The following is a 13519-nucleotide window of genomic DNA, read 5'->3' on the forward strand; positions in this document are numbered from 1 at the left end:
CGAGTGAAACTATAGAGAAGATTTTGGGGTGGGGGGTGGGAGCTCGCGATCCAAGCTTTTAATCCATGGCTTGTGTTGTTGTTGTGTGTAAATACACTGAAGGTTTAAATGAGTCTCATGGGGCCATAAAAGATGGTCTCAGCCAGGCATTCAGCTGGAAACACCGGTAATGGTTATGGTTTTGAAAATAATAATAAAAAAAACCCCACATTTTAAAAAACATGTATATCGTAAAGCAGTGCACCTGTCGTGGTGAGCCCCAGGGTGCACCTGAAACTACTATCACGCTGTGTGTTAACTAACTAGAGTTAAAATAGAACTTAGAAAAAGTATTAGTGATTCAGACTCTGTGTATTCATCACTGAGCGAGTTACAGCCGTTTGCCCCCGGGTCCCCCAAAGTACCCCAAGGTGTCCCACAGGGAGATGAAGTCAGTGTGGCCCTTTGCCCTGGGGCTGTTTGTTGTCTTGTGGGAGAAAAGTCCATGTAATAAGGTCATGGCTGTAGCATGGGTGAGGACTGGGGTGTAAACGGTGTCCCCGGAAGATGGGAAGTGAACCTATCGAGGCCTAAAGGAGGCTCCTCGTCCCAAGGTCCCATCCCGAATGGTGCCTGTGCTCCCTCCACGCGTATTGGTTACATGCCATGTAGGCACCAGGAGCCGTGAGCGCGGGCCAGCCGCAGGGCTGCACGGCTGTGTTACCAGGTCACAGAGCCTGGATCGACGGGGCCCTAAGGGCTTGACCCCAAGCAGCCGAGGCTCGCAGGTGGGACACGGCCCACAGTGAGGAGAGACTTCGGGGAGCCTCCTCCCGCCCACCGGGCTGGCCTGCGCCCTACGGCTGTGCACCCCGCCCCAGGGCCGTGCGGGTCCTGCACGTCGGTACACGTCCTTCCTCGCTCAGAACCACCCCCCCAACGCGGTCGGTTTGCACAAACTCTAAGTGTCACGTGTTTTGAAGCTCGGTTTCTGGGTCAAGAAAACTGAACACAGAAGATGTGCTCCTCTCGTTGCATCATAGCAGGGAGGGGAAAAATGCGGTTGGGAGCCAATTCTTGCAAAAGCCGTATCGCTTCTGCTTTGAAAGATTGGGTCGCGCGGCCAGGTCGGGGTAAGGAAGCCTCACCCGGCTCAAGGAATGTGGTCTGGTTGGAAGCAAACCCACGCGCCTGCTGCGCGTGTGCGGGCTGCTCCGTGCAGGAGGCCGGGCCGCGGTTGACCCTCAGGCTGCACCCACGTCCCCCGCCACCAGGGAAGGCAGAAACAGGCGGTGAGCTGATCCATATGCTCTAACGTGGGATCCGGGGAAAGGGGGAGGGGGCGGCGAGTGGAGATGGCCAGCGGGAGGGTCTCCGGGTGACCCCAAAGTCCACCCGGGGAGAACAAAGGCACCTGGTGTTGCCCTTCATGTCGCCTTCCGGGCCGCGTGGCCAACTGACTTCCCTGCACAGCCTGGCAGCCCTGGCAGCCACTGGGAAAGCCGGGGTCAAGGGCGATACGCAAGGCAAGAGACCATCCCAGGAGGCCGGAGGACAAGGAGAATTCAGCATAAATAGGGTATCAGAGTGAGAGAAAGCGGGGAAGGACGCCCTGTACGGCAGGTGCACTGACTCCCAGATGCTGGTGGGGAGTCCCGCCCCATCTCTCAGACCCTCCACGGGGGCTTCCCACAGGCTTTTAAATTCCTTTCCTCCTCATAGGGGGAAAATAAAATAAGATGAAATTAGAGAGGGAGGCAAACCACGAGAGACCCTTAATCACAGGAAACAAACTGAGGGTCGCTAGAGGGGGTGGGCGGGGAGGGGGGGTGAGGTACCTGGGTGGGGACATCAGGGAGGGCCCGCGATGCGGTGGGCCCGGGGCACAGGACGGCGGAGTCACTGGCCTCTACCTCTGAAACCACTAATACGTTATATGTTAATGAATTGAATTTAAATGAAAAACTGTTGAATCACAAGATAAATAAATAAATACTCAACCGCTCAGTTCTGAAGCCCGCTAGTGTCCCGGGAGGACAAGGGGGCCCTGGGCTGAGTATTTCTAAATCCAGAAATTTCAAAACTGTGATTTGACGGGAGCGAGGGAGAAGGGGGAGGAATAAGGTTGAGTCTGCTTCCTACGCGCCTGGGTTCTATCCAGGAGCCTCGGGTGAATCACACTGAGCAGTCGCCACGCAGGGCTGTTCACGGGGACACGGTGGCAGCTGGAATTCACTGGCCCGTTTTGCTCTGTCTTGTTCTGTTCTTGGACCTCCAGCCACGCGACAAAGACAAGCACGGGGCGGTGCTGGTCGGGGATGAACGCGGGTGACTTGTGCCAGGTAACTCTGGCAGGTGGCACTAGGCCTTCCACAGACGTCACTTGACAGGTTTTGCAGAGACGGCTGCTGAGGGAGCGTCAGCTGGTTCAAGGGCCTCCCGTGGGGCCTCTGTCCCTGGAGACACCGACCCCAGCCTTTAGTCCTTCTTGCACCTGGGCCGTGCGTTCCACCTGTTTCGGCCCTGGCCTATGTGGCCAGAGCAGCCTGTCCTGGTGGACACTGGGCGGCTGGGGTCGGGGCCAGGGGTCGGGGTTGGGGGTTGGGGTTGGGGGCCGGGGCCAGGGTAGGGGTCAGGGTTGGGGGCTAGGGGTCGGGGTCGGGGTCGGGGCTGGGGGCTGGGGTCGGAGTCGGGGGTCGGGGTCAGGGTCAGGGTTGGGGTCCGGGGCCAGGGTAGGGGTCGGGGTTGGGGATGGGGGCCGGGGGCGGGGTTGGGGCTGGGGTTGGGGCCGGGGTCGGGGACCGGGGTTGGGGTCGGGGCCAAGGGTGGGGATTGGAGTAGGGGTCGGGGGTTGGGGTCGGGGTCGGAGTTGGGGGCCGGGGCTGAGGTCGGGGGCTGGGGTCGGTGTTGGGGGTCGGGGCCAGGGGTCAGTGTTGGGCTTGGGGACTGGGGTCGGGGTCAGGGGCCAGGGCCAGGGTAGGGGTCAGGGTCTGGGGTCGGGGTCAGGGTCGGGGTCAGGGTTGGGGGCCGAGGCCAGGGTAGGGGTCAGGGTTGGGGGCTGGGGGTCGGGGCCAGGGTAGAGGTCGGGGTTGGGGGCCAGGGGTTGGGGTCAGGGTCCGGGGTCGGGGCCAGGTGTAGGGATTGGGGTCGGGGGCCGGGGTCAGGGTTGGGGCTGAGGATGGGGATTGGAGTCAGGGTCGGGGCCGGGATCAGAGTTGGGGGCCGGGGCTGAGGTCGGGGGCTGGGGTCGGTGTTGGGGGTCGTGGCCAGGGGTCAGGGTCGGGGTTGGGGGCCCGGGTGTGGGTCGGGGTTGGGGGTGGGGGGTAGGGTCGGGGGCCGGGGTTGGAGTTGGGGGCCGGGGCTGAGGTTGGGGGCTGGGGTCGGTGTTCGAGGTCGGAGCCAGGGGTCAGGGTTGGGGTTGGGGGCCGGGGTCGGGGTCGGGGTCTGGGGTCAGGGGTCAGGGGCCAGGGCCGGGGTATGGGTCGGGGTTGGGGACCGAGGTTCGGGGTCGGGTCTGGGGTGGGGGGTCGCGGTCGGAACCGGGGCCTGTGTTGGGGTCGGGGGCTGGGGTCAGAGTCCAGGGTCGGGTCAAGGCCGGGCCGGCCTGCGGTGGGCTCCCAGAGGACGGACACAAGGAGCAGCCCCTCTGCAGCCCACTCCTGCCTTCTTCCGGTGTCCCCGGCTCTGCCAGCATCGGCGGGCACGCAGGCCAAGGAATGAGCAGAAGGGGCCTTTGCCACGCAGCCCATTTATTCCAAAAGTACTCAGGAGGGTATCATTCCTCATCGGCTCCCTGTTTTCTAGCCCGATGCCACACCAAACAGCATGAGAGAATCTTTCTACGACAGTGGGTTTTCTTTTAAATGTCAACCACATCTTTTAGTACCTTATGGGGGAACCCACAACGTACACACACGTCTATGCACACATCCCTCAAATAAAAGTTTCCCAAGAGACTATTTGTACTGCGCACAGGAATTCTGGTATCTTCTCTCTCTTCTGTTCTGGTTCCATTCCATTCTATCCCATTCTAATCTTTCCATTAAAAAACCTGCTGGTCATTATTCTTTGCTCTGAAGTCACAATGCACAGTTGGTGAAATACCGCCATCCAGAGCGTTTGGCGTTAGGGTCACAAGAGGGAAAACGTCCATTTGTTTTTAATTCATGGGCCTGGAAAGTGATCCGAGGGCGGCATGAGTGGGAACCCCTGCTCTCTGAGCCGTCCTTTCTGATCTCTTTAGCCATCCTTAAAAAAAAAAATGTCACTAAGAACTTCGTGAAGGGGCACCCACGCTTCCTTACCTGGTCAGACGGGGGTCGGAGAATGAGGTTTCTGAACCCAGCTCTTGTCCCAGCTACGCCACCAACTGCGAGAACCCGGTATGGGATCCAACTCCCCCTCGTTTCTCTCGTCTGTAAAATAATAACACTCTTAACAGTTAAGGTATTTCTGTGGGCCAATCATTCTAAGTGGTTTTTTTTTAAGATTTTATATATTTATTAATGAGAGATGCACATACACACACACACAGAGAGAGAGAGAGAGAGAGAGAGGGAGGCAGAGACACAGGCAAAGGGAGAAGCAGGCTCCATGCAGGGAGCCCGACATGGAACTCAATCCAGAGTCCCCAGGATCAGGCCTTGGGCTGAAGGCGGCGCTAAACCGCTGAGCCACCCAGGTTGCCCATTCTAAGTGTTTTACGTGGATTAATTCATGTGTTGTTCCTGCAAACCTGTGAGTTTGGAGCTACTTGGACCCCACGTGATAGCAAAGGGTCAAGCCTGGGAGGGTCACGTGATAGGCCAAGGCTGCAGACCTACGATGGTGGAGGAGGGCCGATGCCCCGGCCACCCCGACGTGCCTCTGTTCTACCTGAAGCTGGGGGGTCCTCAAATCTGAGCTTCTGTGATTCTCCCTGTCATGGTGGTTCGGGGTTTCACAAAAGGGAGTCTCACCTTTTTCCGCCCCATGGTTCTTCAGGAGGTTCTGTGATATATGGCCCTAGGGAATCATTACTTCTGTAAGTCAAACCCCACCCAGTGTTTCTTACTCTAGAAAGAGGCATGTGTGTGTGTGTGTGTGTGTGTGTGTGTGTGTGTGTGTGTGTGTAAGTGGTCAGAGGAGATGAAGGCAGGAGAGTTGATGAGCTCATCTGAGGAGATCCTCATGCCCACGTAGGGCACAGCCTCCTTCCCCCCCAGGACACATCCAGAGCTGACACCATCAGACCCGCCCGGTTAGGGCCTCGGTGTAGAGAGGGCACAGGCACAGGCAGGCAGGCCCAGCCTTCCACATGAGGCACACGTGTGAGCAGGAAGTAGGGGGTGACAAGGATCCAGGACACATGTCAACACGATTGCCAGGCGTGTGCTCAGGGGTGATGGAAGACAAAGCTAAGGCTCAGCTGTCGCAGGCCTGGCAAGCCAGGAGAAGCCCAACTGCCTATGGAAAAGGCCTTGAGCGTTAAAACAATCCTTCCAGGTATTCCTGTGTTACACCTCTAAAGTGATATTCTTGGCATGTTGCATCCTGCCTAATATTGCTAAAATATGAACTAGCTTCTAAGAGGGGTCAAACAATCCGGGCAGCCATGTAAGCCTTCAAAAAAAAAAAAAAGAGCAACAGGGAATCATAGTATTGGTTCCTTACAATCATAAAAATGCACCCCACAGGGAAAGATTCAGTATTTATTTGATGCTATATTTAAACAAATATCAAATAATAAGATCCTTATGGGGAGATAGAGGTTCCCCCCTTCCCATCAGGGCCACTTTGGGAAAATAAATCTATCAAGGGGCACATTTAAATAAAAAGAAAAGTAGATTGGTTTCAAGTGGTAGAGTTTGGTTTTTTTTTTTTTTTTTTAGGAGAAAAATATAAGGTTCAGTTCACTTGATGCTTAAATTAGGATCAATGTGAGAGCAAAATTTTTAAATGTGCTTCAGTCCCTGAATTCTGGCTAAAAGAAAGGAATAGAAAGAGTGTTGGGATGAGGAGGAGGTGAGAACGGAAAGAGGATAATGGACCGGGTGAGGGGTGAGCACACTTGGAAGGACACCGTGACCCCGAAGTCTTAAGGGGTCAGGGACATGAGAACTGAGGGCAAATCGAGGAAAAAACAAGACAAATTGAGGTTGGTTCACATGATATCATTGGAGAGGAGAAGAGGATTTGGGTTTTAATCCCAAGGGGACTAATATGGGTTTTCCATTGGATGTTTGTGTGGATGGGTGTAGATGGACCACCCCCCCACCCCGCCCCGCCGCCAACGCTTCCTAACAGAGATGGTGCAAAGGGGTCGGAGTGCTACAGTCATCAACCACGCTGTCCAGAAGTTTCTGTGTTTAAACACAGTTTTACAAATGGACATTTCTTGAATTGTTTTATCGAACCTTTGAACTTTATAGTGGGAAGATATACGCGGCACGGAAACTGGCCCTTCTAGCCATTTCTGAGTGTATGGTTCCGTGGCATTAGGTATGTTCACGTCGCTGTGCAACCATCACCACCATCCAACTCCGGAACTCTCTCTTCTTCCCAAATGGAAACCTTGCATCCATGAGACACTAACTCCCCGTCCCCACCCCCACTCCTCATCCCTGCCTGAGCCTTTGGCGACCTCTGTTCTTCCGTCTGTCTCTGTGCTTTAAAAAACAAAACAAACAAAAAACCCCAATTCATTATAACTTGTAACTGTGACATGTCTTTCTTTCTTTTTTTTTTTTTTTTTCTCTCTTGTAACTGACATTTTATAATCTCGGCTTTCGAGAAGCAAAATCATGGAGAGGAGGCTTTTCGGGGAAAGGTGGGGCTTGTGCTTCCTTTTCAAAACTTAAATCTCACGTTTATCAATTTCAAAATGAGATTTCAACCATTTCTCAGATTTAAAATGTTCGTTGAATTCTTTATTAGTCTCTATTTTTAGTGGTTCCTAGAGACAGAGACATTAGAGTATTGCTTTTAAGAAGTCAATGAAAATAAAAAGTCACATCAAGTCATTTCACTTGAAACTAGTCAGCGTAGGCTCGTGCCCTAAATAGTAACATAAAATATATGAAATTGTTTCTAAAATCACTGAGAAAGTGTTCACCCCTTTTGATGGAGTAGGTATATTGTTTTTTTTTTTTTTTTTTTTTTTTTTTTTTTGCTATTTCTTTTACAAGTTAAACCTGGCCTATCAACAAATAGACAAGAGAGCAATAAACAGTAGATACTGCAATCCTTTAGCTAATGCTACTTAGGGTTCTGAAGCAAAAATAGGTCATGATAAATTAATGGTAAATGCGATGTTCTCGCCGCATGTAAATAAACCCTGCATTTGAGAACCTTTGTTTTCCCAGAGCCCTAGTAAATAAACTTTTAACAGAGATCTCATGTAAAGTAGCCATATGCTTATAATTATCCAAATATTGTAGATCCCCTGTGTGAAATTTCACATCTTTATTGCTCCTATTTTAATGTTTACAAAGTTGGTAGTAATTTTTAAAACCAAATCTGATCCTAAATAGGAAAGACAATTTCCTATGTAATTGTAGTTTTCTATGCAAGATTTGGCAAGGATCGAATCATTCCTTGAATTTAATCATCTTTACTCTTATAAGCATCCTCCACGCTCATTTGGGAAGGCACTCTGTCCGCTCAATTTAAGTATCCTGATACCTATTAGCAAACCGCAATGTGTTTTTAATCTAGAATATTTGGACAAACATAAAACATGTCGAATCATTACAGAAGAAAAGTGTTGCCACAAATTCACAGTGAGATACGGTAAAAGCTCACTTCGTCAAACAAATTTAGCCTTTGGAGAGGAGTTACTTGACAAAAAGAAATTCTTAAGAGGATATGAAAGCTAGATAGACCAAGGTTTTAAAATGTGATTTCAGAGCAGATGTATAAAGACTGGGAACTGCTAAAATTAACAGACAACTATTTGATACTCACAAACCCAAATGGCAGAGTAAATAAGGGCCGCGTAGTTACTAAATAGCCGTAATAAAAATGTATACATGCGGTTGCGTGTGCAATCTGCGTAAAAGCCCTGAGGGATCCCTGGGTGGCCCAGCGGTTTGGCGCCTGCCTTTGGCCCAGGGAGCGATTCTGGAGACCCGGGATCGAATCCCACGTCGGGCTCCCGATGCATGGAGCCTGCTTCTTCCTCCGCCTGTGTCTCTGCCTTTCTCTCTCTCTCTCTGTGACTATCATAAATAAATAAAAAAAAAAATTAAAAAAAAAAAAGCCCCGAGGCACGGATGCTCCCCTCCATGGAGGCTGGAGGGGGAGACGGGCGGGGTCAGAGCCGTCCCCTCCAACGCCTCCTCCTCCTTTCCAGTCCCCACACATGCGATGCTGCAGCCCCACGGTCCGGTTCATTCTGCTGCAGTTTCTGTCTCCTCCAGGTGCCAAACAGGCCCAACGCTGCTCCCTTGACAGATCTGCCCAGACGAGGCCCACCCGGCCCGTGAGGTGTCTGGGCAATCATATATACACCGGGTTCGCGGGGGCATGAAGATTATTTGCCCCTTAGGCATGAGGATCACTAGTCTGAGAATGAGGTTGCAGCTACGCATTTCCTTTCCAGCTTTCTCTCCAAAACCAAAGCATTTCTTGAAGTTCCTGGCAGCTCGATGGCCCCCTCTTTGGTGGTGCAGACCTGTGGTTCGCAAACCCAGCAGGCAGAGCCCCCAGGGGCTTAGGAAGGGTAGGTGGCTGGCCTCCAGCCCCAGAGTTGCTCATCCGCTAGATCCGGGAAAGGCCTAGGGATCTGCATTTCTACTGAGCTTTCAGGTGCTACTGGTGCCGCTGGGCCAGGGGCAGCCCCTTGAGAGCTCCCGGGACGGCCACCCGTGCACAGCCGGCATTGACGCGGCCCCCAGCGCCACCGAGGAACGGGGAGCTGTGAGCAGGTTGGCCCGATGCCCCCCCCCCGGGCCTGCATCCTTCCTTCACTGTTCAGAACCGAGACTTCCCTGCCGAGCTCTGCACGGTGGTACGGGTGGCAGGCGTGGGGCCTGGGCCATCTGAGGCCGCTGACGCTGTGGGGAACCGAGGCCCGGAGGGGCCGTAGCGGGTCAGCAGGTGCTACTCGTCGTCCCAGGGCATCTAACTGGCCTGAGTCCTCCCGGAAGAGGACGGGAGCGCCCGGAGCAGCGGGCAGGCCAGCGGAGGGGACAGAACCCGGGTCTCCATGGATGGGGGAAGGCAGGTGACTGCGGAGCCTCCAGGAGCAGCGGCCTCTTCTGCATACCCTCCCTCGGAGCCTCCTGCGGTTTTGTTCTGTTCAGTGTTTCCGTGGCTTGCTTTGCCCTCTTCCTCTGCTTCCCCCAAGCTGAGTCCGGGCCTCTCTTCCTGCTGCTACACTTTTCACTCTCTTTGAGGGACACGCCACTGGCTGCTGCCTTCCCTTGGGGTGGGGGGAGACCTTGTGCGCAGATGAGATTTTACCAAAACCTCAAACACAGAAGAGCAAGGCTTCCCAGGGCGGAGGAAGCCCGGCCGCTTTCCTCCTGAGAGCGTTAAACCCACCGCTTGGGGCCTTCCCCTCATTTTCTAGAAGCTCACACCTGCCGTCCCTAGTCTCCCTTCTCTTGCTCCACGTGGGCGACGACCAGCTACTCTTCTTTTTTTTTAAGATTTTATTTATTTATTCATGAGAGACACAGAGAGAGAGGCAGAGACCCAGGCATGGGGAGAAGCAGGCTCCCTGCAGGGAGCCCGACGCGGAACTCGATCCCGGGACCCCGGGCCGAAGGTGGCGCTAAACTGCTGAGCCACCCGGGCTGCCTGTATATACATATATTTTTATTGGAGTTCAATTCGCTAGCTTCTCTTATCAGATCACCATATTATCAATTTATTCAGAGCAGTGCAATGGTGGCCATGAAATATGAACGGGACCTTCCTCGATGACATTTGTATTTTAACTAGGACTTTCTGAAGATGGCACCTCAACCTAAAGCAGTCGTCTCATCTGTGCAAATATCTCACTAGAATATATTTCCAGAGCCTTTAAAGAACGGTCACCTCCCCTTGAGGGGAGGTCCCACACTAAAAGCCCAATCTCTTCGGTCACTTTTATAAAAGCCTTTCAAGTGGCACTTGAACAAAACATGACCTAGTCAAAGAGAGAAACTCTTTTAATTCTTGAAGAGAACCTTTCTGTCTCGGTAAGTGAAATAATGAAGACTGTCGCCAGGGATGTCAGAGAGCAGCCGGCGATTTTATTTGCTTTTGGTCCAGTCTTCTGGGCGGGCACCCTCCCGCCTCTGGGTGCCCCCTTGTCGAATGCTCCGCACCTCTCACGTGTGACTCTAGTCCCTTGAAATCGTGCTGGTGGACGTCACCCCCTGGCTCATCAGGGCAAGCTCCCCTCAGCCTTCCGGGCCCTGCGCCTTCCTTCGGGTTCTCCGTCCCAGATAACTCCCCGGTTGTCCACAGGGGGGCAGGCCCCACCGCCGCGCGGTCCTTCCTCCTGCTTTCTGGGCAAGCCGAGAGCCACCCCAGGACAGAAGGCCCCAGGAAGCTGCCCGGCCTCGGCCTCGGCCTCGGCTTCAGCAGGCGGAGCTGCGTCAGCCCAGGAACCCCATAGCCCTTTGGTAAGGTTCTTCAGAGACAAAACTATCAGAGCAATTTAGGAGAGCACCAAAGACAGGATTGAAAACTTAAACCCCATATACTATTTTCAAATTCTCAAAATGTTGTAAGAAGATCTGAAGGCATGTGTTCACTTGTAGTTTTTTCCTCTATCTTTGTAACGCACGCACGTGCGTGCACACACACACACACACACACACACAGGCCTTGGCATGGCCCCGGTAACGTTGGGGCGAATTCCCGCTGGACGCGCATCCACGAGGGAGGAAGACATAAGGCTTTATACGTTACTGTGGATCATTGTGAGGATATTTGAAATATTGAAGTCAGAAGGACTTGCTTCCCCATCGTGACCCGGCCTCCTGACTGGCTCTGGGCCTCAGGCCCAGCCACCGACTGTTTGCTCACCTGTCAAGTGAGCGCCCCAGCCCAGAGCCGAGGGCAGCCCGCACTTTCCTTGCACAGAGCAGAGGCTGGTAGCGACTCACGGAGGAATATCTGCCCCTGGGGATCCTGGAGCCGGGAAGACAGACCACATCCTTTGTGGTCCCCGTACCAGTGTCATTTACGCTAACACATGACTCCATCTAGTGTGCCGAGGGATCCCAAGCCGCAGCAAATAGGCTCATTACTCTGTTTCCTGTTTACCGATAACTTGTAGCTGATAATGATTGCTGTGAGCGAAACGAAGAGAGGCCATGCTGGGCTGCAGTCTCGGGCAGGAAGCATTCTTACTGGATGGAGGGTCTGAAACCATGAATCATCATTAACCAGACTCCATACTGATAGAAATTAAAACACTGATAACACAAACCACAAGTGTTCATTGCCCTGAGGGAAGGGATGGAGAGAGACCGCAAGGAGGAAGCCTCTCCTGGATGACATGGGAGAGGCGGATGTGCGGAGCCAGAAGGCAGGCAGGCCCCACGTGTGCATCCCGGGGGTGACAGGTAGGCAGGAGGGGCTGCTGCTGCTGCTGCTGCTGCTGCTGCTGAGAAACCAGTCCGGAGGCGTGCTTTTGCAGAGGTGATGTGTGCAGGCCAGGAGCGAGGTGGTGAAGACCAGCAGAGGGGGGGCAGAAGGGCAAGGAGGAGAGAGGTTGAGGACAATGGGCTTGGCGGTGATACCAAACTGAAAGAGAGAAAGAGAAAAAAGACAGAAAGAGAAGTGAAGAAAGAAAAGAAAAGAAAGAAAAGAAAAGAGAAAGAAAAGAAAAGAAAGAAAAAAAGAAAAGAAAAGAAAAAAAGAAAAGAAAAGAAAAGAACAGAAAGAAAAGAAAAGAAAAGAAAAGAAAGAAAAGAAAAGAAAAGAAAAGAAAAGAAAAGAAAAGAAAAGAAAAGAAAAGAAAAGAAAAGAAAAGAAAAGAAAAGAAAAGAAAAGAAGGACCAGCAGACATGCTTTGGGCATCATGTTAAGTGACAAGGATGTAGCATGGTCTGTCTCTCCTGGGGTTGCAGTGGTAGGAAAATGACGTGCACGACCAATAAAGAAGGAATGGGAGGGAACCCGTGAAGGTAAAAACATTCTGATTCCGTGATTTGCTGGAGTGGCAAAAATCTGAGAAACCATTGTTCCCCTTTCAGTTCCACTTCTTTTTATGTTGTTAATTTAGTAATAATAATAAATGTTAATAAATAGATAAATAAATGTAATAAATAATAAACAATTTTACAGCACTGGGAGAGGAAAGAAGATAAGGTTATGGTACAGCGCCTCTGAGTCTAGAGGTCTCGGACCCTGACAATCATGAACTCAAAAGTAGGGGATGCATGTGGGATCGGGATGGGGCCACAGGGGCACTGGAGGAGGAAAGGAGGAAGGGAGCCTCCGGGGCAGACTCTTGAGCGTTGTGACCTGGGGCCTGTTGCCCTACCTGTAAGATAGGAAGAGTGCAGCACTTAGAAAACTGTTTTGAAGATGAAATGAAATAATATATGCAAAGGGCTTACAACCCTGCCAGCGCACAGGTTCTCTTAGGTGCTTGTCCCAACCTGGGAGGAAACCTGTGGGCGCGACCGGACCGCTTCGGGGCCCAGCACCCCGCAAGGCAGCAGCGCGGAGCCCCGCGCCCCCGGTCGCCCTCCGACCCCCCCACCCCGGCTGCGCGCTCGGGCCCAGGACCCCGCGGGGCGGGGGGCGCCCCGGGAACTCGCGATGGGGCGAGGCCGGGCTGAAGGGAGGCAGATTGGGGAAGAGCTGCGGGGCGAAGAGGCGGCGGAGGCCGCGGGGAGCGGCGGAGAAGCGGGGCTGGGGACGCGGCGCGGGAATGCGGAGGGAGCGGGAGGGGAGGGGCGGGGAGGGCGGGAGCGGGGCTGGGCCTGCGCGCCCGTGACCCGGGGTCGGGGGCGCGCCCGGGGCTGCGGAGAGCCGTCCCCGCGGGACAGCCGGGCGCGGCGGGCTCGGCCTAAGGCGGACAGCGGTCGGGGGGGGGGGGGGGGCGGGGGGGCGAGCCCCGGGGTCCCAGCAACAGCAGCGGGACGCCGCCTCCGGGGCGCCCTCCGGGAGCTCCTCCAGGACCGCGAGGGGGCCGGCGAGGCTCTGGGGCCCTGGGGTGGGGGCGCGGGGGGGCCGAGCCCCGGGGTACCACCGCCATAGTGGGCCGCCGCCTCCGGGGCGCCCTCCCGGACCTCGAGGAGGCCGACGAGGCCCTGGGGCCCGCGGGGCGCCCCGGGTGAGAGTGGGGGGGGTGCTGAGCCCCGAGGTACCACCGCCATCAGTGGGCCGCCGCCTCCGGGGCGCCCTCCGGGAGCTCCTCCGGGACCGCGAAGGAGCTGGCGAGGCCCCGGGGTGGGGATGGGGGTGCTGAGCCCCGAGGTCCCACCCACAGCAGCGGGCCGCCGCCGCCAGGGCGCCCTCCGGGAGCTCCTCCGGGCCCACGCGGGGGCCGGCGAGGCTCTGGGGCCCGCGGGGCGCCCCGGGCGGGGGGAGCCGGGCTTCGGACAGGGCC

Source organism: Vulpes lagopus, chromosome 9 (assembly GCF_018345385.1).
Source record: "Vulpes lagopus strain Blue_001 chromosome 9, ASM1834538v1, whole genome shotgun sequence".
NCBI classification, from domain to species: domain Eukaryota; kingdom Metazoa; phylum Chordata; class Mammalia; order Carnivora; family Canidae; genus Vulpes; species Vulpes lagopus.